At 53.6% G+C, this 21,063-nt stretch overlaps 1 protein-coding gene and 1 long non-coding RNA gene across 9 annotated transcripts in view; one reads left to right on the top strand and one right to left on the bottom strand.

Moving 5' to 3' along the window:
* The window catches only part of MRPL21 (mitochondrial ribosomal protein L21), a 1,021,966-nt gene that overhangs the window by 286,952 nt on the left and 713,951 nt on the right, over positions 1-21,063 (bottom strand). The gene's annotated exons all lie outside the window — the stretch shown is intronic.
* LOC126935980 (uncharacterized) overlaps positions 1-21,063 on the top strand; it is a 121,954-nt gene that overhangs the window by 68,171 nt on the left and 32,720 nt on the right. For both annotated transcript variants that reach the window (XR_007719358.1, XR_007719359.1), the window contains exons 2-3: positions 10,928-13,045; positions 15,553-15,647. This is a non-coding gene — a long non-coding RNA (uncharacterized LOC126935980). The remainder of the gene's footprint in view (positions 1-10,927; positions 13,046-15,552; positions 15,648-21,063) is intronic.

The following is a 21,063-nucleotide window of genomic DNA, read 5'->3' as shown; positions in this document are numbered from 1 at the left end:
GTGCGTGGCCGCCTCTCCAGATGGCTGCTGGGGAGCTACCAATCGGGCCCAATCCTCTCTTTTGATGGTGCTCCCGGTTCAGTGCTGTGCCTCCCACTCATGTTGTGCATGGTCTCCATAGTGCAGCCCCCTTCCTGTGTCCGGTAGTGGCCTAGGCCTCTGCTACGCTCGGGTTCATGGATCCAGCAGGCCGGGGGGTCCTCTCACCGCTGGAGGGGCTACTCTGCCAGCCTCGCTGGTTGGGTGGAACCTGCTCTTGACTAGCATACACGGTCCGGGGCACCTCAGGACTTCTTGAGGATGCCTTTGGTTGGAGGAGAAGGTATCTTTGCTTTGGTCCTTTTAATGCTCTGGGCTTCCACTAATATTTCATTTCTAGGGAAGAGATTCGTTAATCAAGAAAAATGTCCCCTGGATGAGCTTTTCCTGGAATTGACTCTTACTGGGATGCTCAGGTCATGGCCCCAGAAACCCCAACCTAGCCAAGGGAGCATGTTAGGAAACTAGGCCAATGAAGGAATAATTTACATGCGGTAATATCTATCCTTTTAAGGTGCACACTTTGGTGAATTTTGACAAGTGCAAGTAGTCACAGACACCCTTGTAATCAAGATACGGAAGATTTCTATCACCCCCAAAGCTCCCTCGTATGTCCTCCCACCCCAGCCCCCCAGTGGTGGATCTGTTTTTGGTCCCCATAGCTCTGCCTTTTCTAGAATTGCGTCAATAGACCCATGCAGTTGGTGGTCTCTTGAGTGTGGCTTCTTTCACTTTGTATTATGCCTTTAACATCCAGCCATGGTTACAGGGACATTGCCGGCACCTCGCAGACTGGGTGGCCTCAGGGAAGAAGGAGCTGGGCTCACCCCAGGTACCCTGGAGCCGTCGAGCTCTCTGGCAGGTGGGTCCAGAAGTTTCTGCCAGTCTTTGTCTCCTCATTAACTCAGGAATGTTAATCAGTGATGACTTCGTGGAGTTGATGGGAAATGATGGGCCATTTGGATATGTGCTCAGGGGCTGCAAACAGTGGCTCATGCCTGTGATCCCAAGGCTTTGGGAGGCTGAGATGAGAGAACCACTTGAAGCCAAGAGTTTGAGACCAGCCTGGGCAACACAGCGAGACCCCATCACTAGGTATGTGCTCTTGACCTCATGGCACAGAGACCCAGCCAGAGAGGATCCAATAAGTCTGAATGAGGATGGCTCCAGGGAAGCTTCATTCAACCACTCATGACATCAGGGATCTGGGTGACTCCTCAGCTGCAAGATGGTGGCAGCTTCTTCTAGCATTGCGTCCCTACGGGACAACATCCAAGTGGGAAGGGGCACCTCCCTGTGGTGTTCCCCTCTGTTGTCAAGAACCCCTCTTCTGGGAGCAGCCCCCAATTTCAGCAGTCTTCCCTGTGCCTCACTGGTCAGGTTGTGTCCCATGTGTCATGTCTACACCAATCTCCAGCAACAGACGGGAGCTGCCAGGAGAGGGTGAAGCCCTCTCCACCCATCATCTGTCCATATCTCCATTCATCCACTCATCTATCCTCCATTCATTCATCCGTCTATCCAACCATCCATCCATCTCCTGTCTCTCCATGCATCCATCTCTCATTTCTCCATCCCTCCATCTCACCATTGCTCTACCTCTGCATCCTCTATCCCTCCACTTCTCCATCTCTTCTTCCAAGTAACAACCAAGCACTTGCTCTTGGTAGGCCCTGTGCTCGGTCCTAGGGAGAAGGGGAGGAACTGGGCCCTGTCGTTGGGGACTGTGGCAAGGGCGCCTCATGGTTAGGGTGTGCAAGTGTGGTCTCTCTTGGGGCTTTGCCTGTAGTCAGCATGCGATGCTTTCAGGGGAACACTGCCTTTTAATTTTTGTCCCAAGATTCAAGTAGCACAGATCCTCTCCTGCTTCACAGTCTCTGTCCAATCCTGCCTTTCATTAACTAACTTTAGTAACTTTCCTCGCTGTGTTTAATTAAGATTCACACAAGCAAGACTTGAAGAAACATAAGCATCTCAGTGTGGCTGGGCTGGCCTTCAGTCTTGGGCTTTTTTCCTCTTGCCCGTGGTGGTGCCGGCCACAGAGGACCCCCTGAGCTGGGAGTAGACATAACTCACCTTGATTTTCTTCTTGCTGCCAGACTTTTAGGGTGGCTCCGAAACACCAGACTAAGTCTATGTCCAAAAGCCTCAAGCATTGGCCTGGGATTATCTAGGTGGATATCATTTGAGGACTCCAGAAGCCAAATTATTTCCTTGATTGTCTAATCTCCTTGTTAACAACATTTGTGAACAAATGAAGGTTTTTTTTTTTTTTTTTTTTTTTTTTTGGCTGCGATGGAAGTTTCAAGACTTACAAGGAAACAGCTTTTGCTGTTCCCCTCTTAGGGCCTTCCAGCCTGACAAGAGAAGTCAGCAGCTTGCCTGTGGGCAATCTGTAGAGGGAGGAAGGTGGGCAAGGGAGGCATGACGTCATATCAGGTGGGAATAAGAAGGCACGTCCTGCAGTGTCCCTGTTCAAACATATTTAGGTTCTTAGATGCCCACTTGGAAGCTGGAAGACCCTCAGCAGGAAGAGCTAAGGGCTCCGGAGACCCGGACTCAAGTTTTCAAACTTGAAAAATGCGTGTGGCAAGGGAGGGGCGAGGGGTGAAGGGTAGCAGCCCCATGGCGGGGAGCAGGGGCGCCGGGTGTCAGATCTGACGGAGGGCTCCCGGCTGTGTGCTGCGTGCTTGGTTCCCCTTTTTCTTGGAGAAAATGGGGAGGCCGGAGTGAGGCAGATTGCTCTGGGACAATGGGCCTCTCTCCCATCGGGTGGGAGCGGCTCTGGGCCCAAACAATAGGCCTGGGCCGGCCCCTCTCCTGCTGCCCACCGTCTGAGACAGATGCCCGGGAGCCGCCGGGAGTGCCCCAGAGGTGACCTTCGGGGGCTGCCCTGTCACTTTGTGGAGGAGTCCTGGAGAGGGAGGGAGGCAAACAATGGGGGCCTCATGCCAGGCGCCCGGCCTCCGGCACGGGCCAAGGCTCCCCAGGGAGAGCACGGCCTGGCAGGTGCTGCTATTGTCTCAGGGCACAGGGGCCTTCCGCGGGGGTCTCCCGGCAGGGAGGCAGGGCACCGGTCAGCACGCGGCAGGAGAGCCTTGGGCTGGAGGCCCTCTTGTTGTTCTCCAGGGAGGACGCAAGGAGCTGATTCTGCTGGCTCCATTCAGGCCTGACAGCCCCAGCCCAGCTCTGCCCTCGGCCCCTAAAAGTGTCATTCAGAAAAGCAATTAACGTCTCCTGGCCTCCAGTGGCACCGGGAGTCTGAGTGTCAGATTTTACAGCCAGACCTGCCCTAGGAAATGCCCGAATCTGAGCTGAATCCTCGCTTGAGCTGGGGGCACAGGCGGAGTTTTCTGGAGGAAGGGCGTCAGCTCAGGAGGACGAGGGGTGAGCCCTGGAATTGTCTCTTCTCTGCAGAGAGACTGGCCCTGGGAGAACCCCACACCATAAGCTGAAAGCCGTGGATGAGCGCAGCAAGGGCTCTCCCATCCTGGGGAGTAGCAGTAGCTAGTGGGTGTGCGTTGTCCGTGTGTGTGTGTGCATATGTGCATGTGTGTTTTTGTGGGCGTGTATATGTGCACGTGTGCGGCTATACATGCGTGCATACATACACGAACACTGCACGTGTGTTCATGTTGTGTATGCATTTGTGTGCACACACGTGTGTCCGGGCAGGTGTACATGCCTGCATGTGTACACACGTGTATTCGTGTGTGCGTGCCCATGTCTGTGCACATGTGTGCATACGTGTTTGGCAGGGTGCATGCGTATGCCAGGCACTTTGCTGGGGAGTTTTGCAAACGTCATTCATGTGACTTACGATCTGCTGGGAACGGGCAGATCTTGACCACAGATGAGGACACAGACCCCTGAAAGGCACATGACTTGACTTCACCTCCTCAAACTCCTCAGACCCCAAAGTGGGTCTGCAAGACCTCACAGCTCGGGCCTTTTCTACTCTCCACTCATCTGCAGGCCCTGTCCTTCCTCAGCCTGCTAGCTCTGGGATCTGGGAATGTGCTTTGGTCAGCTGTGTCTTTGAGACTGTCCTAGGTCCTAGGGGAGTAGCCAGACTCAGTCTCTGCCCTTGTCCTGCAAAGGGGAAGGGAGCGTGGAGGGCAGAAGCGGCTCCTCTGGGTGGCAGGGAAGGTGGTGGGGGCGTCCAGAGGCGGCCCATGTGCTGCTGTCGGGGGTCAGGGAGTGCTTTGCGGGAGAATGACATCCAGGGCCAGGCTGCAGGTTGAGCCGGCGTGAGGCAGGTGAGACAGGCCCGGAGAAGTCTCTAGCTGGAGAGGAGGTGCCTGCAGCCCTGAGGGAGCCTGGGGTTACCTCGGGGGAGGTCTGAGGCTCACTAAGGTTGGGTGCCTGCTGTTACCTGCATCATTGTGGGGCCATACATGGAGCTGTGGAGTTCAAGGTTGGCTTCGCAGACACCGAGGGCAGCCTCACAGCTGAGCCTGTCCAGGGAGGAGGACGACATGGGGGCCTGGCAGGTGGTCCAGGTGGCCCCTCCACCGGAGCTGTGCCCTGCCTTGCCCTGGTTCCCTGTGCTGGGGTGACTCTATGCTCAAGCCTACGATAGTCGCCTCTCTGCCTGCCTCTGCTGTCCCTGGTCCTCCGGGTACAGCAGGAGCTTTTGCAGGGCAGGGTGAGTGGCAGGGACTCGACTCTCACAGGCCCTAGCTTTACTGGCTCTGAGATTTCAGCCAGCCTCCCCTGGTGAGCTGCGCTGTCCTCATCTGTAAAGTGGGGGGATTGGCAGAAAGTCACGGACTGTTTCCCACAGTGCCCTGCCCATCAGGCAGCCCATAATCAGACAGTGCTGCCATTTCACCGAATGGAGGGCTCCCTCTCACCCCCTCTGGCTGCCATTTCACCAAACTGAGGGTTCCCTCTCACCCGCTCCGGATGGCATTTCACCAGACTGAGGACTCTCTCTCCCCTGCTCTGGCTGGCATTTCACCAAACCAAGGGTTCCCTCTCACCCCCTCCGGCTGGCGTTTCACCAAACTGAGGGTTCCCTCTCACCCCCTCCGGCTGGCATTTCACTGAGCAGAGAGCCCCCCTCACCCTCAGGCAGACCTGTCATTGCGCTCAGCCTTTCTCTCTCCTGGTGTGCAACACCAGGCTGGGCTGGCGCTGACCACCTTGGACACAGCAGTGTGGACGGTGGCAGAGCCGGTGGCCAGCCCTCCCTCGGGGTGCCTTCCTGGCGGCTCTTGCTTCTGCCGTCTCGAGTTCGACCTCCTAAGAGGGGCTCTGGCGGGTCCAGGCAGTTCTTCTCCCCACTGTGTATGGCTTTTGCTCCTGATGATTTCAGGCTGTCGGTGCCCGGGGGGTCGGTGCCTTCCCCCGAGCCCCTGGTCTCTAAGCTGACCTAGGTCCGGGCTCTGTGAACACTGCCCAGTCCTCATGGCAGCTTTATCAGAGGCCTCTGAGCGTGGCAGGCACCCACGCACTGTGGGCATTTTCTTTGAGATGCTGCCTGCCCGTTGCGAGATGCCGGCCCAAGCTCCTCACTGAGACTGCCTGGCATTTGGAGGACGGCGACAAGGGTGTGAGCTGCCCCGGTGTGCATTCACTTTAAATCGGTTGAAGTGGAACCAGCTGCGACCCTCAGCAGCAGCAAGTGGCCATTTTGGGGACCCTGTGGGTTTCGAGTCAGAGGAAAACAGAGTTTAAGCCTTTTCCCATTTGTCCTGAGGATACTCACCAGCGGCTTGCAGCTGCAGCATTTACCCCTCGAAAACTCTGCCACGAAATAGCTCGATTTTATTATTGCTTTTGCATCACTCTAGTATATTGACTTTGGAAACAAAAGACGTCATTCTATTCATAGCATTCTGTTTCTGGTAGCGGCATTTCCATTTCCAAAACAGAGTCATTCTCGATCGCCAAAAATGTCACACACCAGAAAACACAGCATCCCCACATGTGCTTGTTCTTGGACGTTTGTTGACCAAAGATTGATTTGAGGACCCCAATTTTTCCAAAATAGAAGATTTTGATGACTCAGATGAGTCTGATGTGAGTTCTGTTTAGAAATGACTCCAAGAACAGTTTTTAAATTTTATTTTCACATTGAAAAGCAGTCAGATTTGCTTCAGCCTCAAGAAGCGTGTTTATGTAAAATTAAACGAGTGCTGGCCACGAGTCACACTTCTTTTTTCCCCCTAAACAAGAAAAGGGTTACAACTGGAAGAGCCTTAGAAATGACCCCTCACTGCACAGACGCTGACACAGGCCCAGAGAGAAGGATGTTTTCGGGGTTCCTGGGAAGCTGGGACTGCTCAGCCCAGGGCACCCTGGCCTTTTCTCTCTGGGCTCCCGGACGAGTGTTCAGGACAGCACCCAGGTCAAGACTGATGATTTTCTAGGGACTTCTACTTTGCTCATTTAGAATCACTGTGACCCGATGGGGTGGGAGGCACCGGAGATATTTGTTCCATTTTACAGGTGGCAAAACTGAGGCCCCGAAGGAGCCAGGATGTGCTCGAGGTTGCACCTGAGGCCGGGTCACAGCAGTGTCCAGGGTTCTTTTAGAACTGTTGCCCTTGGTCTGAGTCCTAGGCACACAGGTCCAAAGGGATCTCAGGTGGGAGGATGGTGGGTGCTGGGGTGGGGCCCAGCACCCAGCACCTCTCAGGGAGGCCCAGACTCATGGCTGCCCGGGGCTGGTGGTGGAGGAGCTCTGTTCCTCTGGGTCTGTGCAGGCAGGAGCAGAGGTCGTCTCCTCCCTGAGTGAACAGGCCGTGACGGTTGTGTCATAGGGCCCTGTTGGGGGGACACTGTTTAATCTGACTGGCATGAGTGGATTTCAACAGGTCAAAGTCTGACTGCTGTGGGGTGCTTGGGAGCGGGGCTGGGTGTGCGTGGCTGAGGCCCCAGAGACCATCCTGCCTGGGGATGCAAGGCGGGAAGGTGTGGCAGAGTCCTCATGGCCTTGGCGGTCCGGCGGGGTGGACCTCTCTCTCCACCCTGCTCTGTTTGACCTGGGCTGCTTACTGGAGGGTGTAGGGAGAGCAGCGGGGCCTTGGAGGGACTTAGTGAATGGCCAGCAGGAGGACCAGCTCCTGATGGCACAGGCGTCCAGGGCAGGTGGTTCCGGCCCGCTTACGGCAGGTGAGACACGCAGAGGAAATGCCCTCAGAGCTAAGCCCTGGCTCCAGGTCAGCCGCGGAGTTTCTCCAAGCCCCAGCTTCCGTATCTGGAAAGGGGGTGAGGAGATGACCTTTCTTGAGTAAGGCAGTGCTGGAGAAGCTGTTCATGCTCGCTGAGGGTCAGCTCTTGTCGGCGCAAGAATCAGACCCGGCCTGTTGCGGGGCGCTAAGCCGGTCTGGTTGGGAAGCCTGCCTTGACCTTGGCTGGAGTGAACCCTGCTTCCGGACAGCGATTCGTTGGGGGATGCGGTGTTGAGGAAGGGGTGGTGAACACGTGCTATTGAAGGGACACTGTTTTTGTTTTTTTTTTTTCCTGGGGTTTCCTCTCTGACCTGGGGAAAGGCTGAATTTGGAGCCCGGTGGGCCGTGCACTTGGTGAGTCCCGGCTGCCAAGGGAGGAAGGCACACCGTCCTGTTTCCTCCTGCTCCTGAGGCCTCGTGGCAGTCATGACAGTAGCAGGGCCGATGACAGCTCGCACGGCCAGCAGTGTGGGCTCCACACTCAGAGCTCAAACGTGAGGCACTGGCGAGCTTGTCCACCTGGCAGCTTGCTCAGGGTCACATGTCTGCTCAGCCACGGCCGGGACTCCAATCTGCCCCACATCCTCTCCTGCTCCTTTCGGGCCATGCTGTGCAGGGAGAAGGACCCCGGCTGGGTGGAAGCCCTTGGCCTCCCTGCCTCAGTTTCCCCATCATGTCCTCTGACCTAACCGTAGCGACCTTTGGCGCCTGTGTATAAAGCTCGCTTTCATGGCTGCGTCACCAGGCCTGGGTTCCAGAGGGCCCTACCTCCCCGTGGACCCAAGGAAGGGCCTGGAGTGAGATGGCCAGCCGCAGCTTGACTGGGATGGGACGGTAGTCCATTTGGCCTTGCGGGCTGCCCAGCTCCAGCTAGCCAGGCTAGCTGAAGCCAGCCGACTTGGCGACAGTCTCCAGCACTTCGAGACGTTTGTCCCCCTCCTGCCCCCATCCAGCTATGACAAGTGAGCTTTCAGTAGATATGACAGCCTCTGCTGGGGGGTCCCTGGCCCCTGTCCATGTCTCTACACTTGACTTGCTCGGAGTTTACTGGCCCGAAATAATGTTCCCAATGCAAGTCGGCGGACGGAACATTCGGAGTGGACGATTGCTTCCCCCCCACTTTTTAATACATTAAACATGCATTACTGGAGTTCTACCCGATTCCTCTGACAGCTGTGAAAAAATAAAGAAAATTCAGTTTGAACTTAAAAAGCTCGGGCTTAATTTATGTCCCGCACCTTTGTCTGCTGGGTCCTTTTTCCTCTTCCGATGGAAAGGCCCCAGGGAGCAGGCGACAGAGGCTTGGCCACCCCACGTGGCCCCTCGGTGCCCGGGCCTTAATAGGGGCGCCCAGTGGCCAACACGGAGGGGAGTTTTCAGATGGAAATCGGACAAAACAATGCAATCATCTGTCTCGCAATCTGTTTTGAAGGGGAAAGAAAGAGCAGGCAGAGAGGAGAGAGTCGTTTTCTACCGGGGGAGGCTTCATTCAGAGAGTTTTATAGGAAAAGACAGATGTCATGAATACTGATGTGGACAGCCTGGGTCTGGCAGAATTTTTTTTTAATTTTCTGCGTTGTAAAGACAAAGTGTTTTAATAACACAGGGAAACACATGTTGATGGGTGGGTCTTTAGCTCATTCTGGTTTCTCTAACTCCTTCTCTTTCTCCTCCTTTCTTTCCTTCTTTCTGCCTGCCTTCCTGCCTTCCTCCCTTCTTACCTTCCTCCCTTCCTCCCTCCATTTCTTCCTTCCTTCATGATCCGCCCGCCTCGGCCTCCCAAAGTGCTGGGATTACAGGCGTGAGCCACCGTGCCCAGCCTGTGTTTTTAATAGAGATGGGGTTTCACCATGTTGATCAGGCTGGTCTTGAACTCCTGACCTCAGGTGGTCTGCCGCCTTGGCCTCCCAAAGTGCTGGGATTACAGGTGTGGGCCATTGTGCCCAGCCACTATTATTGTTTTAAGTTGTGGCAAAATATAACATAATATTTATCATTCTAGCCAATTGTGAGTATACAACTCTGTGGCATTTCATCCATTCATAATGAGGTATAGATATTGCTGCTACCTATACCCAAACATTTCCAGTGTCCCCAGCAAAACCTGGGCACCTGTTAAACAGCAACTCCTCCCAGCCCCTGGCAACCTCTGTTCTTCTTTCTGTGTCTGTGGATTTGACTTCTCTGAGCACCTCATATGAGCAGAATTGTACGGTGTGTGTGTCTTCATGTCTGGCTTATTTCACCCAGCAAATGTCATCTCACTTCACCCGTGTTGTAGCTTGCGTGTGAGTTTCCTTCCTTTGTAAGGCTGAATACTATTCCAATGTGTGAGGAGACCACATTTCGTTTACCTGTTCATCTGTTTGATGACGGAGCTCCCTCCATGCTCTCCAACAGTAACTGTGCTCCTCCACGGACAGGTGTCTGGGTGGATGGTGTCGGAGACCCCCTGGCAAGCCACTGCTATGGGAAGGGGCTTCTCCCTCTCATGCCACCCGAGGAGACTCTGTGGGGTCCCTGCAGCCCCCGCGGCATGGTGAGGGGCTCTGGCTGGAGGCTGTTCCCTCCAACAGGACTCAGCAGTCAGGGCCTCCCTGGGCGCCCCTGTATGCAGACTCTGGAAAGACAGGTGGATCAGGTGGGGGCCTGTCAGTTTCTCAGGAGCTCCTGGTCGAATGAATGTGACTGTCTCCTGCTGGGAGACACCTCTGCCTCGACCTCTGGGCAGTGGGGGACGTGTGCCCCTAAGGAAGGTACAACACCCGGTCTTGGGGCCTGGAGTCATCAGATCCATAGACACAGGGTGAGAGGGGCTCCCTGGGCACCCATTGTGTGCAGGCTCTGCATGAGGCACGGGGTTCGGGACTCAGTGGTGAGTAAACTGCCATCCCCTCATGGGGAAGAAGGGCAGATGCACCTGGCTTACACATTCACTCGACAAGCAACTATTGAGTGTCTTCTGTATACAGGTCTGCAGCTGGTGCTGGGGGCTGGCCTTTGGATCTGGGGTCCACCCCATGACCTGGGCCCAGGCCCTCCCCATCCTCCTCTGCCATGGGAGGTGTCAGAGGGCAAGTACCTTCCTCAGTCACACCCATCACATACATAGTGGATGTGCCTCTTTCACAGGGCAGGCAGTAATCTTAAATCAATCATCAAGCAATTATTAAATGCCCACCATGTTCTCAGGCTTGGCAGAGGTGGGTGCCTGTTACCCTAAGTGGGTGCGGGACAACCGCTTCCCTCCATGCTCCTCACCCCACCCAAGCCCCTTCTCCACTCCTGGCTGCGCCCCCTCCCGCCTCTGCCCTGGGTCACCGTCTTCATTGTCTTCCTCAACATCTTCTGTGGGAAAGGCCAATGGCTTAAAACAGGATTGACAAGACACCCGGGGCCTGCTCCACACCCGGGGGCTCCTGGGCGTGTACCCAAGAGCCTTCACCCCTGAAAGACTGGCATCCAGGTGGGCTTCCCAGAGGGAGCCCCCTTCTGCAAGCCTGGGAGTGTGGAGCCTGTGGCGAGCTGGCAGGGAAGAGAAAAGGCACAGGTGCCCCCTCACTCTGAGCCTGTCTGATCCTGGAGACTTGTAGGCTATAGACCTGGAGGTCCAGCCAGGAGGGCGGGCAAGGACCATGAAGCAGGGGTCATAGGGGTGGAGAGAATGCCTTTTGGAGCCAGACAAATCCTTACTTCCCTTTTCCCAGCTGTGTGACCCTCGGAAACATCTTCAACACTCCGTGTCTCAGTCTTCTCATCTGTAAAATGGATCTGATGAAAACTGCGTAAGAATAGAGTTGTGTGGAGAGCTCTCTGGTGCCAGGCTCATGGCAAGACTGCGGTGACGCCAGCCATCGGAAGACAGGGAGGCTCCTCCGGGGACAGCTGGATGCACAGGTGCATAGCAGGAGCTCAGGAGGGTGTGCCCGGTGGAGTCACAGGTAAAGGAGCCGCTCCGGGTTGCAGAGCTTGGGCTGGAGGTGTCGCCCCAGGAAGGTCTTCCCTTGCCTGGAGACCCACATAGGCCCTCCTCTTCCTTCAAACACAACCCCCAACCTCCCTGCAGGGAAGTCCCCCCGACCTTCCAAACCAGGGCAGACCCTTGTCTGGGCTCCCTTGGCCTGGACGTGGTGCCATTTCCCACTAGTGGGGCAGAAGCCTGTCTACGTCACTCTCCCTTGCATCCGCAAACAATGGGGACTTGTGGAGCATAAATGTTCATGAGTGACACATTTATATTGATAGGCAGGGCCACACTGTGGGAGGAGCTGGTGGCCCGAGAACCCCTGTTAATAGCTGGGTGACACGTGGCCTCTGGTGGTCCCTTTTGGGAAACATCTGAGAGTCTGAGGCTGTCAGGCCCCTGACACTGACTCATGGCTGGGACAACCTTGACAGAGTCACTGCCCTGTTTCCCCGTCTGTCAGCCAGAGGCGTTCTCTGTGGGTCCTTCCAGCACTGAGGTTCTGAGGTCACTGTTGCAGGGGTAGGCGACTCTGGGGTGGCAGATGGGGCTGCTGTGATCTTGGGGGAATGAGCTTTGCTTTAGGTGAGGCCGTGCAGAGGCATCTCAGTGTTGAAGGAGACCAAGGCCTGCTCTGCTTGCCTCCCTGCAGCGGGCTGGGCTCCTTGCTCTCCAGGGTTCCTAGACTTTCCTCCAGACCCAGGTGCAAGCTACTTGTGGCTTCCACCCACTGCTCAAGGAGGCTCTGCAGCCACCAGACCCAGAGCCCACACACCATCTGCCGTTCGGGAGGGGCACGTGTCCACAGCGTCCTGGAATGCAAGGCTGCATGTGGCCAGGACTGCCGCCCGCCGAGGGGCAAGTACGCGCCTGGAGACCACAGTAAGGAGCCATTCTCATGCTCCTGGGAGTTTAGACAAGGGCTTGTGCCCCTCGGAGCCAAACCTCTGAATTCCATGGAGTTGCTGGGTCAAAGGGCATGCCTAGGTCTGAGCTGTGGATACCTGTTGCCAACGAACTCTCTACAAAGGGGTTACCAATGATAGGTCCCACCACCTGTACCTCTCCTCTCCAAATTTCATCACTGTTCTCTCACATCTTTGACAATTTGGTAAGCGCAAAATGATATTTTAGTCGTCTATGCCTGCATTGATTGAAGGATGCTTTAAGTTTGATTATTGGTAAGTGAAACATTTTGTTACCTGTATTTACTGACCCTACTTTCCTTTGACGAATGTCCCAATTATCTTTTGCCCATTTTTCTATTATCGTGTTTCTTGTTCTTATTGATTTGTAAGAGCTCTTTGAATATTCAGGTTATGAAGGGGGTCAGGGTTTATTTGTGAATGACATTTCTCTTTTCTGAAGGGGGCAAATGGAGCCCTCACTCCTTTCTCAAAGTGAGCTGCTATCTGAATTTCTTATTGTCTATTGTTCCACACTCTGTTTTACACTTTTCTTTGCACTTTGCAGCTGTCTGGGCACAGATGCCCCCGAGGGAGCTAGAAAAAGTCACAAGGAGATCTTGGTCTCGGAGCAAAGGGCCTGCATGTAACGGCTTTGTGGATCGCAGTATGCAGGAGAGGATGTCTGAGTTCATGCTCTGGGTGCTTTCCCTGGCCAGGAGATGACAGGGAAGGAGCAAGCCCCAGCCCCTCCCCAACACACACAGCCCCTGCCCCCGACCAAACACGAAGTCACTTCTTTGGGGACAAGCAGATTTTTCAAACAAAGTTTGCCAAATATGCACATTTTTTTTTTTTTTCTCCAGGGCAGATGCAAACGGTCTTTTCAAATCAGTTTGGAGGAAAATAAATGAGCCCACGCTGAGGCTTCAATAAATCTTTGCGTAGCCACAAGGGTGAGTTTTGGGCCCGATGAAGGGCCCAGTGTGTGGCTTATGAATGATGCCCAGTGACGGTTCTGCCGCCCCCGCCTTCCTCTCTCCCCCTCCTCCGTCCCCCAACCCAATTTAAAATTGGACATTAATGTTGTAAGACAAAGGGAGCTTTGGGCATTTCTCCCCCTTGTGGAGGAAGTCTCCCCGGTGAAATATTTGTCGTGGCTGTGCTCGGCGTGTGATGGGGACTCGTGTCTCCGAGCCAGGGCCTGTCTCCAGGAGATGATCCATGTGCTGCCCTCCTGCCCCGGGGGCTCCAGGACCCCCAGCCCCGGATGCAGACAGGACTCTGGTCCCCCAAGGGGATTATTCCTCCCTGCCTGCCATCCCTGCTAGATCCTGGATCGTGCTAGCAGCAACCCGGTGTGGCTCAAACAGACATTGCCTCTTGATGGGTCTCCCCATCTCAGTCCCCATCCATTCTCCAAAGTGGGGGTGGCCGAAGGACGGTGTGAGAGGCTCTGAGCCTGCCTTTCCCCTGAATACCCCTGGATCAAGCCCAAAGCCTTAGCTTGCATCCCAGCGACACCTCCACTCTTATCTCCCTTCTCCCTGGTGTGGACACTGCACCCACCACCGGCTCTGAGCACATGGCGCATTGGCTCTGCAGGAGCCCTCCCCTCTGTCTGCAGTGGCCACTTTGCCACCAGGCCCACCTGAAGGAACCGTGCCCCTCTTTATGGACTGACCCCAAGGTTTGCCCATGCTTGGAGGTCTGCCTGACTTTGCTTCCCTGATGCCTGGCACTGGACCACCATGTCCACTTGTTGGTGGCTGTATAGCTCATACTTACCCCATCGGGCAGTTTCCACCCACCCAGGACCACTCAAGTTTGTCCCACTCCATGTCTGCTGGTGGGAATGGATGGTACTTCCCACAAGCAACAGGAGCCATGGAGCTGGGGGCTCGGGGTGTCAGCCTGGGTGGACCAGGAGGGGGCCTTGCCATGCCTAGTGGAAGAGTGGGTCATCCCCTACTGCCTCCAGGCTGCTGGGTGGGTCATTTGCCCATCCCTGCCTGGTTGTCTATAGTGGGTGTCCCCGCCAAAATTCATGTCCCCCTGGAACTTCAGAAAGTAACCTTATTTGAACATAGGGTCTTTGCAGATATAATTAAGTAAGGATCTTGAGACGTGGTCATCCTATATTGGGGGATGGGACAGTAAATACAATAAACGTCCTTGGGAAAGACAGAAGAGAAGATCCAGCCACAGAGAATAAGGCCACGTGGAGACAGAGGCAGGGATGGGGGCAATGCGGCTACAAGGCATGGAACTCAGAGCCCCCAGAAGCTGGAGGAGGCAGGAAGTTTCCTCCCCAAGAGCTTCCAGGGGTGGGGCAGGGTAGAGGTGGCATGAGGAATGCTCTGCCCACACTGGATGTATTAGTCCATTCTCATGCTGCTAAAAAAGACATCCCCGAGACTGGGTAATTTATAAAGAAAAGGAGGTTTAATGGACTCACTCTCCCACGGGGCTGGAGAGGCCTCATAATCATGTTGGAAAGCAAAGGAGAAGCAAAGTCATGTCTTACATGGCGGCAGGCAAGAGAGATAGCATGTGCAGGAGAATTCCCCTGTATGAAACCATCAGATCTCGTGAGACTTACTCACAATCACAAGAGCACAGGAAAGACCCATCCTCATGATTCAATTACCTCCCACCAGGTCTTTCCCAGGACATGCGGGGATTATGGGAGCTACAATTCAAGATTTGGGAGGGGACACAGCCAAACTCTATCACTGGATTTCAGTATCCTGGCCTCCAGGAATGTGAGAGGGCAAATTTCTGTTGTTTTAAGCCACCTGGTTTGTGGCAATCTCTTCCAGCAGCCCCAGGAAATGAACACAGGGTCCATTGCCAACAGTCCTGAAATCATTTTTGAAGGAAGCATTTCTCAATTTCCAGGTTTCTTTCAAGTAGAGCAGGTCCTTTCCACTGCTGCTGCCCAGAGCACTTGCCTGTGAGCCCAGAGAGCTTCAGGCACCATCTCCTCTCCCCTTACACTGCCCTAAAAGAGAGAGGTCCATGTTGCCCCCCACTTCATGGACCGAGAAATTGAGCCCCACAGAGACAGGCACATGATCAAGGCTTCAGAGCTTGACCACTTGGGCTGACTCCCTGTGACTTGGCCCAGGCCACAGGGGGAAGCAGCAGACAGGCCATCTACTCACAGAATCTGGTTTTGTGGCTCCACATGCTGCTTGTACCTGGGTGGGAGCTGGTAGACTTCACTGCTACCAGAATGTTCACCCAGGAGGTAGTCAGAATGCATTGAATGGATGATTACCTGACTATGAAGGAATGAATTGATGATTCAGTCAGTCTGGCAAACTCCAGGGATGACGATCACTTTTACCATTTGGACATTGCTACCTCCAGTCTTCTGTGCGTGTATCACTGAAAAACAAACAAAAAAGCAAGATGAAACTGTGTATGCAGTTTAACATGCTGCTATTTTTTTCTTCAGTAAAAATGGCATGATTACCACATTTCCATTACCTTGATACACTCCTTGACTTTGGATGGATGCATTTCGCTCCACAAGGAGGACTCAAACACATGGTGAGTAGAAGGGAGGACGCTGGGTTGAGGGCTGGCATGAGTAAGGCCTGCAGAGAGACATTCTCCAGGGCCCTGAAGCAGGGCTGTGGTGGGAAGATGGTGGTCAGGGACATCTGGGTTCAACTGTAGGAAGCTTTGAATGCCCAGGAGAGGCACTCACAGATTTTGTTCTGTGGACAATGGAGATCATTAAAAATTTTGAATAGGGCAATATTACTTTTTGATCTGGTCTGGTAGAGGATAAACCCATAGGGCAATATTGTATATGGTACCTCAGGGAGAGGCTTATTGATGTCCAGGTTGCCAGGTAGGCCAGGCTGCAAACTGATCACTTATGGATTTGCTGACTGGCTGATTAGCCAACCAATTAAATAACAAATGAGCCAACCAGCCAACCAACCAACCAACCAACCAACCAACCAATCGGTTAAATAACCATTCAACCAACCAACCAGCCAACCAACCAACCAACCAATTGGTTAAATAACCAACCAACCAACCAACCGACCGACCAACCGACAAACCAACCAATCAACCAACCAATTCAATAACCAACTAACTAAACAACCAAACAAATAATCAACTAACTAATCAACCAATTAAATAACCAACTAACCAACCAACCAATGAAGTAACCAACTAACCAATTCAATAACTACCCAATTGATCAATTAACGAACTCATCTCTCCCTCCCTCCCTTTCTGCCTTAATGGGGGTGGCTCTTGCTCTCCTTGCAGAGCTCCCAGTCCACAAGTGCCTTTGGCATATTCCATTTGGGAAGTGGACAGCTCATCCCATTTTCTAAGAACACCTCTGGATTATGCCCCTTGGTGATGTAGCCACCTTCCACCTCGTGATGGTCAACATCTGGAGGTGTTCATAGAATACAGATGGATCCTTTAAGAAGGCCATGGGGTATTCTTAAAGACTCCATGTGTGTCTTGGAGTGGTCTGTGTCATATCCAGAATCACAGCTGGGGCTCCAAATCCCACTGGCCTACCCATTAATCTATCACTGTAGACCAGTGATAGAATTGGTGACCAGACATTCTAGTCTGGGACATGATCTTGGGACCTTAGAGAACTTTCTGGACTCCAAGGTCCAGTTTCTTCACCCAGAGAAGGGGCTTCCAGGTATACCACGAGATGAGAGTTCCTCCACAGGGGGACACTATTGCAGCAGAGATGGCCAAGGGCAGGAACTCCTACTACCCTCATTTATATATATGAGGAAACCGAGACTTGGAGAATTCAAGTGACTTGCTCAAGGTAATGCAGCCAGTCTCAAAGGAAGGGAGCCAAGATTAAAACCCTGGCCCACATGCTCCAGAGCTGGGAGGCTTTCCTGTAGGGCCATCAGGAGACAAGTTATGTCTGGCTGAAGGCCACCTCCCACCTCCCAGCCCCCACACCAATTGCATCAGACATAAAGATTTGTTTCAGGGTGTCTGGTTGGTTTTCCAGCTCCAACCTGGCTCAGGATCTCATTTTGTTTTTTGGACTCATTCCCAGTGCAGAGGTGGCTGGGCTATTAATAACAGAGGAATCTGGGCTCTACCACCAGCCTGTCCATCCATCCATCCATTCATCTGTCCATCCATCCATCCATCCATCTATCCATCCATCTATCCATCCATCCATCCATCCATCCGCTTACTCACCCACACAGTCTCCCACCCATTCACCTACTCATTCATCCATCCATCCATCCACCCATGTGTTTATACATATATACATACATATGCCCATCCACCCATACATTTAACCATCCACTCATCCACCACCCACCCATCCATCCACCCATTGACCAACCCATCTATCCATCCATATATCCATAGATTCATATATACATATACCTGTTCATCATCCGTCTATCCACATATCCGTCCATCTGTAAATTACCAAATTGTTCATTTGTCTTTATACTTATACATTATTCCATCCACCCATCCATCAGCTATCTACCTATCCATGCGTGAACCCACCCATCCATCCATCCATCCATCCATCCATCCATCCATCCATCCATCCATCTATTTATCCATTTGTCCATCCGTGCACTCATCCATCCATCCACCCATCCATCCATTTATCCATCTGTCCATCCATCCACTCATCCATCCACTCATCCATCCATCCATCCATCCATCCATTCGTCCATCTCATATCTATTTGTCTCCAACATCTGGTTTAGGATAAACATTGACAGAATGAACAGATGCACCAGTGGGCCTTGTGTTGGACACTTTCTGTGTCCTGCCTCAAATCATCTCCACCTTCCTTACTGCAGCCCTTCTGCTGACAACTGGCTATATGGGGGCAGAATATGGCAACACCCACTCCTGCTGCCACAGTCTGTTCTTTCTGCTCTGGGGTTCTCTGCTGTAGTGCCTTTGGGAGTTGCTCGGCCATCTGACTCATGCTGGTGAGGTGCGCTCTCTGCAGCAGCGCCAGCTCTAAGACACACCCTCAGATGGGCTTGTCCTCTTGCCCTGTCTCATGCCTCCTGGTCCCTGTTTTTGGGCCTTATCCCCAGAACGTGCCACTTGAGTAAGCCCTTTTCTCAGGCTCAGGCAGATCCAAAAGCACATTTAAATATTTTCAGGATTCTGCCCATTTAGAGCAACTAGGATTCCAAACAAGGAAAACTCCATCAGTTTATTGTCAGAGGCTCCACATTCATTCATTTGTTTCTTCATTCCTTCACTGATTCATTCAGTCAGGCGGCAAGTTTCTTCAGGACTGGGATCACGCTTGTCCCCATTCTGTTGCTAATGGAGGCTATCGACGTAGTAGTCGCTGGCAAATAACGCTTAGTGACTTAAGTTCAGGAGACAGAAGCCTGATGAAGGGGGCAGACGCAGGGCCAGAAAGACATGCATTCCAGTCCCAGCTCTACCACTTTGTAGAAGTGGGGCCCTGGGCATGTCATTTCACCTCTCTGAGCTTCAGTTTTCCCATATGCAAGATGGGCATAAAGATAGCAATTTGAGGGGTTCCCGTGGAGCTACAATGAGACCTCATGCATCAGGCTCTTCACACAGAGCCTGGCGACGGCTCACGGTGAGGGATGGGCTGTCACTAATGTGACTGGGAGCAATCAGTCTTGGGCAGTTGGGCTGGATGTCTGCGGCCTGGCACCCCAGTTCTTTTGGCCGGCCTCAGTACCCGAGGCTGCCCGACAGATTTCTTGGCCTTGGAAACAGCCAAGAAAATCAGCAGCCCCTGGCTCGTCGGTAGAAACCCAAAGAAACCAACACCTTGGTGGCCAGGAGGGGACGGGCACCTTGCCCTCCCAGCGGGGCAGCTGAGAGCAGGCCTGAGGCAGTGATCACAGGCGTCTGTGGGGGCGATGAGCCTTGCCCCGGCTGTGTGAAACATTTCCTTGGGAAAAGTCTTGCTCCTTTATGTGCATGTCAGCTGGCTGTGAAATGCGAGCTTCTGACAGGCTTAAAGAAACCCACCCAATCTTTGGCGATCTCTGCCGCCCTCTTCAAGTCTCAAGAGCATTTTTCTGCCGACGGCTCGTGACTCACGGAGGCCACGTTTGTGACTTTCATACCCTCAGCATTGGATTTAAAGATAATAAAAACTTTCCAATAGGAAAAAAGATGCCTGGATTCTGACGTCATGCTAAGCCTCTACCTTTTGGGGCTGAGCGCCCAGTGGGGCAAATGTGGGTCACTTTCTTGACAGGCCCAAGAAAGGGTCTGCTTCCAGCAGGAAGCTTGGATTCTCGAATCAGGTTATCTTTCCTGATGCCCAGTGTCAGGTGCAATTCTTTTTTTTTTTTTTTTTTTGAGACGGAGTCTCGCTCTGTCGCCCAGGCTGGAGTGCACTGGCCGGATCTCAGCTCACTGCAAGCTCCGCCTCCCGGGTTTACGCCATTCTCCTGCCTCAGCCTCCCGAGTAGCTGGGACTACAGGCGCCCGCCACCTCGCCCGGCTAGTTTTTTGTATTTTTTTTTTTTAGTAGAGATGGGGTTTCACCGTGTTAGCCAGGATGGTCTCCATCTCCTGACCTCGTGATCCGCCCGTCTCGGCCTCCCAAAGTGCTGGGATTACAGGCTTGAGCCACCGCGCCCGGCCAGGTGCAATTCTTGAAAGGACAGACCAGATCAGATTTTTTCTGTTCTTATCATCAGTTTGTTTTAGCTGTCTTTCAGCAAAAGTTTCATGCATTTCATTTCTTTACGTAGTCCTGACATCATCCCTTAAGAACAAGACACTGGGATCACGCCCATTTCACAGATGGAGAAAGTGAGGCTCAGGAAGAGGTAATAGCACAGTGGCTGGGACCCGAACCCAGGGCAGCCACTCTGCACCAGCCGTGTGTCAGAGCCTTTCTCAGCTCCCACCTGGGCAGGTCATTCCTACAACCCTTCGTCTCCTGGCCCCAGCCAGTGGCATCTGAACTGAAGAGGGAGGGCTGAGGATGAGGCTGCTGGCTTGTGGCTGGCCGGAGTCTCCGCAGACCTGTACCCCACTGCGAACTTCCATGAGCTGCTGGCGCCTCACAGTCCTGGGCCTGAGCCTAGGTGGGGTCACTCAGGGACATGGGCCCGCCTGCTGCCGAGGCCCTCATTCCTGGAGAGAGAGCCCAGGGAGGGGAAGTTGGTGGGGGAACCTTGGGGTTGGAGGCCTGGGCCCCCAAGCATGTCCCGTCCTGCAGACACTCCCTGCTGCCCAGGCTGACCATGGGGGCATCCTGCCTGGTGCCAGCCAGCCCAGCCTTGTCTGGCCTGCCTCTGCCAAGTGGCCCATTTGACTGTCCCCATCTGTTTGCCCATGGAGTCCGGCGGGTGTGCCCTGGCCCAGAGCCCAGCTACAGCCTGGGAAGCACCAAACTCCATCCATGGCTCTTTGTTCTATATTTTATCCAATCGGCAGTAAGGACCTCAGAGAGCATCAGGTCCAGACCTCTTGTCCTGCACCAATGGAGAAACTGAGGCAGAGAGGGGGAAGGGGCAGGTCAGAGGTAATATGGGGTTGAGTCCTACGCTCTTTCAAGATTCTGTTGACTAAGTTCATTGTCCCTCAGAAGCCCTTGTCCATGTAGTTTTCCATGCCATGGTGGGGGCTGGGGAGCCCCTTGGCATCAAATGGATGGTTTGGGCTCTGCTGAGGGGTCCATCTGCCCGGTGAGCAAGCGGCCAGGAGCCAGGAGCCAGGAGAATGGGGAGGCTCAGGGCCAGACGCCCACCTGCCCTGGGCACCTTAATATACGGGGTTTCTAGACTTGTGCAAGGAACTTTACGTCCTGCCTTTGTCCATTCAGGCTGCCGTAACAAAACACTGTAGATGGGTGGGTGACTCGTAAATAACAGACTTTTATTCTGGAGGCCAGAAGTACAAGATCAAGGTGTCAGCAGATTCGATTCGAGGTCTGGTGAGGGCAGACTGGTTCATAAACCAC

This window comes from Macaca thibetana, chromosome 14 (genome assembly GCF_024542745.1).
Source record: "Macaca thibetana thibetana isolate TM-01 chromosome 14, ASM2454274v1, whole genome shotgun sequence".
In the NCBI taxonomy this organism is placed as follows: Eukaryota; Metazoa; Chordata; class Mammalia; order Primates; family Cercopithecidae; genus Macaca; species Macaca thibetana.
This window is presented reverse-complemented; position numbering and strand designations above follow the sequence as displayed.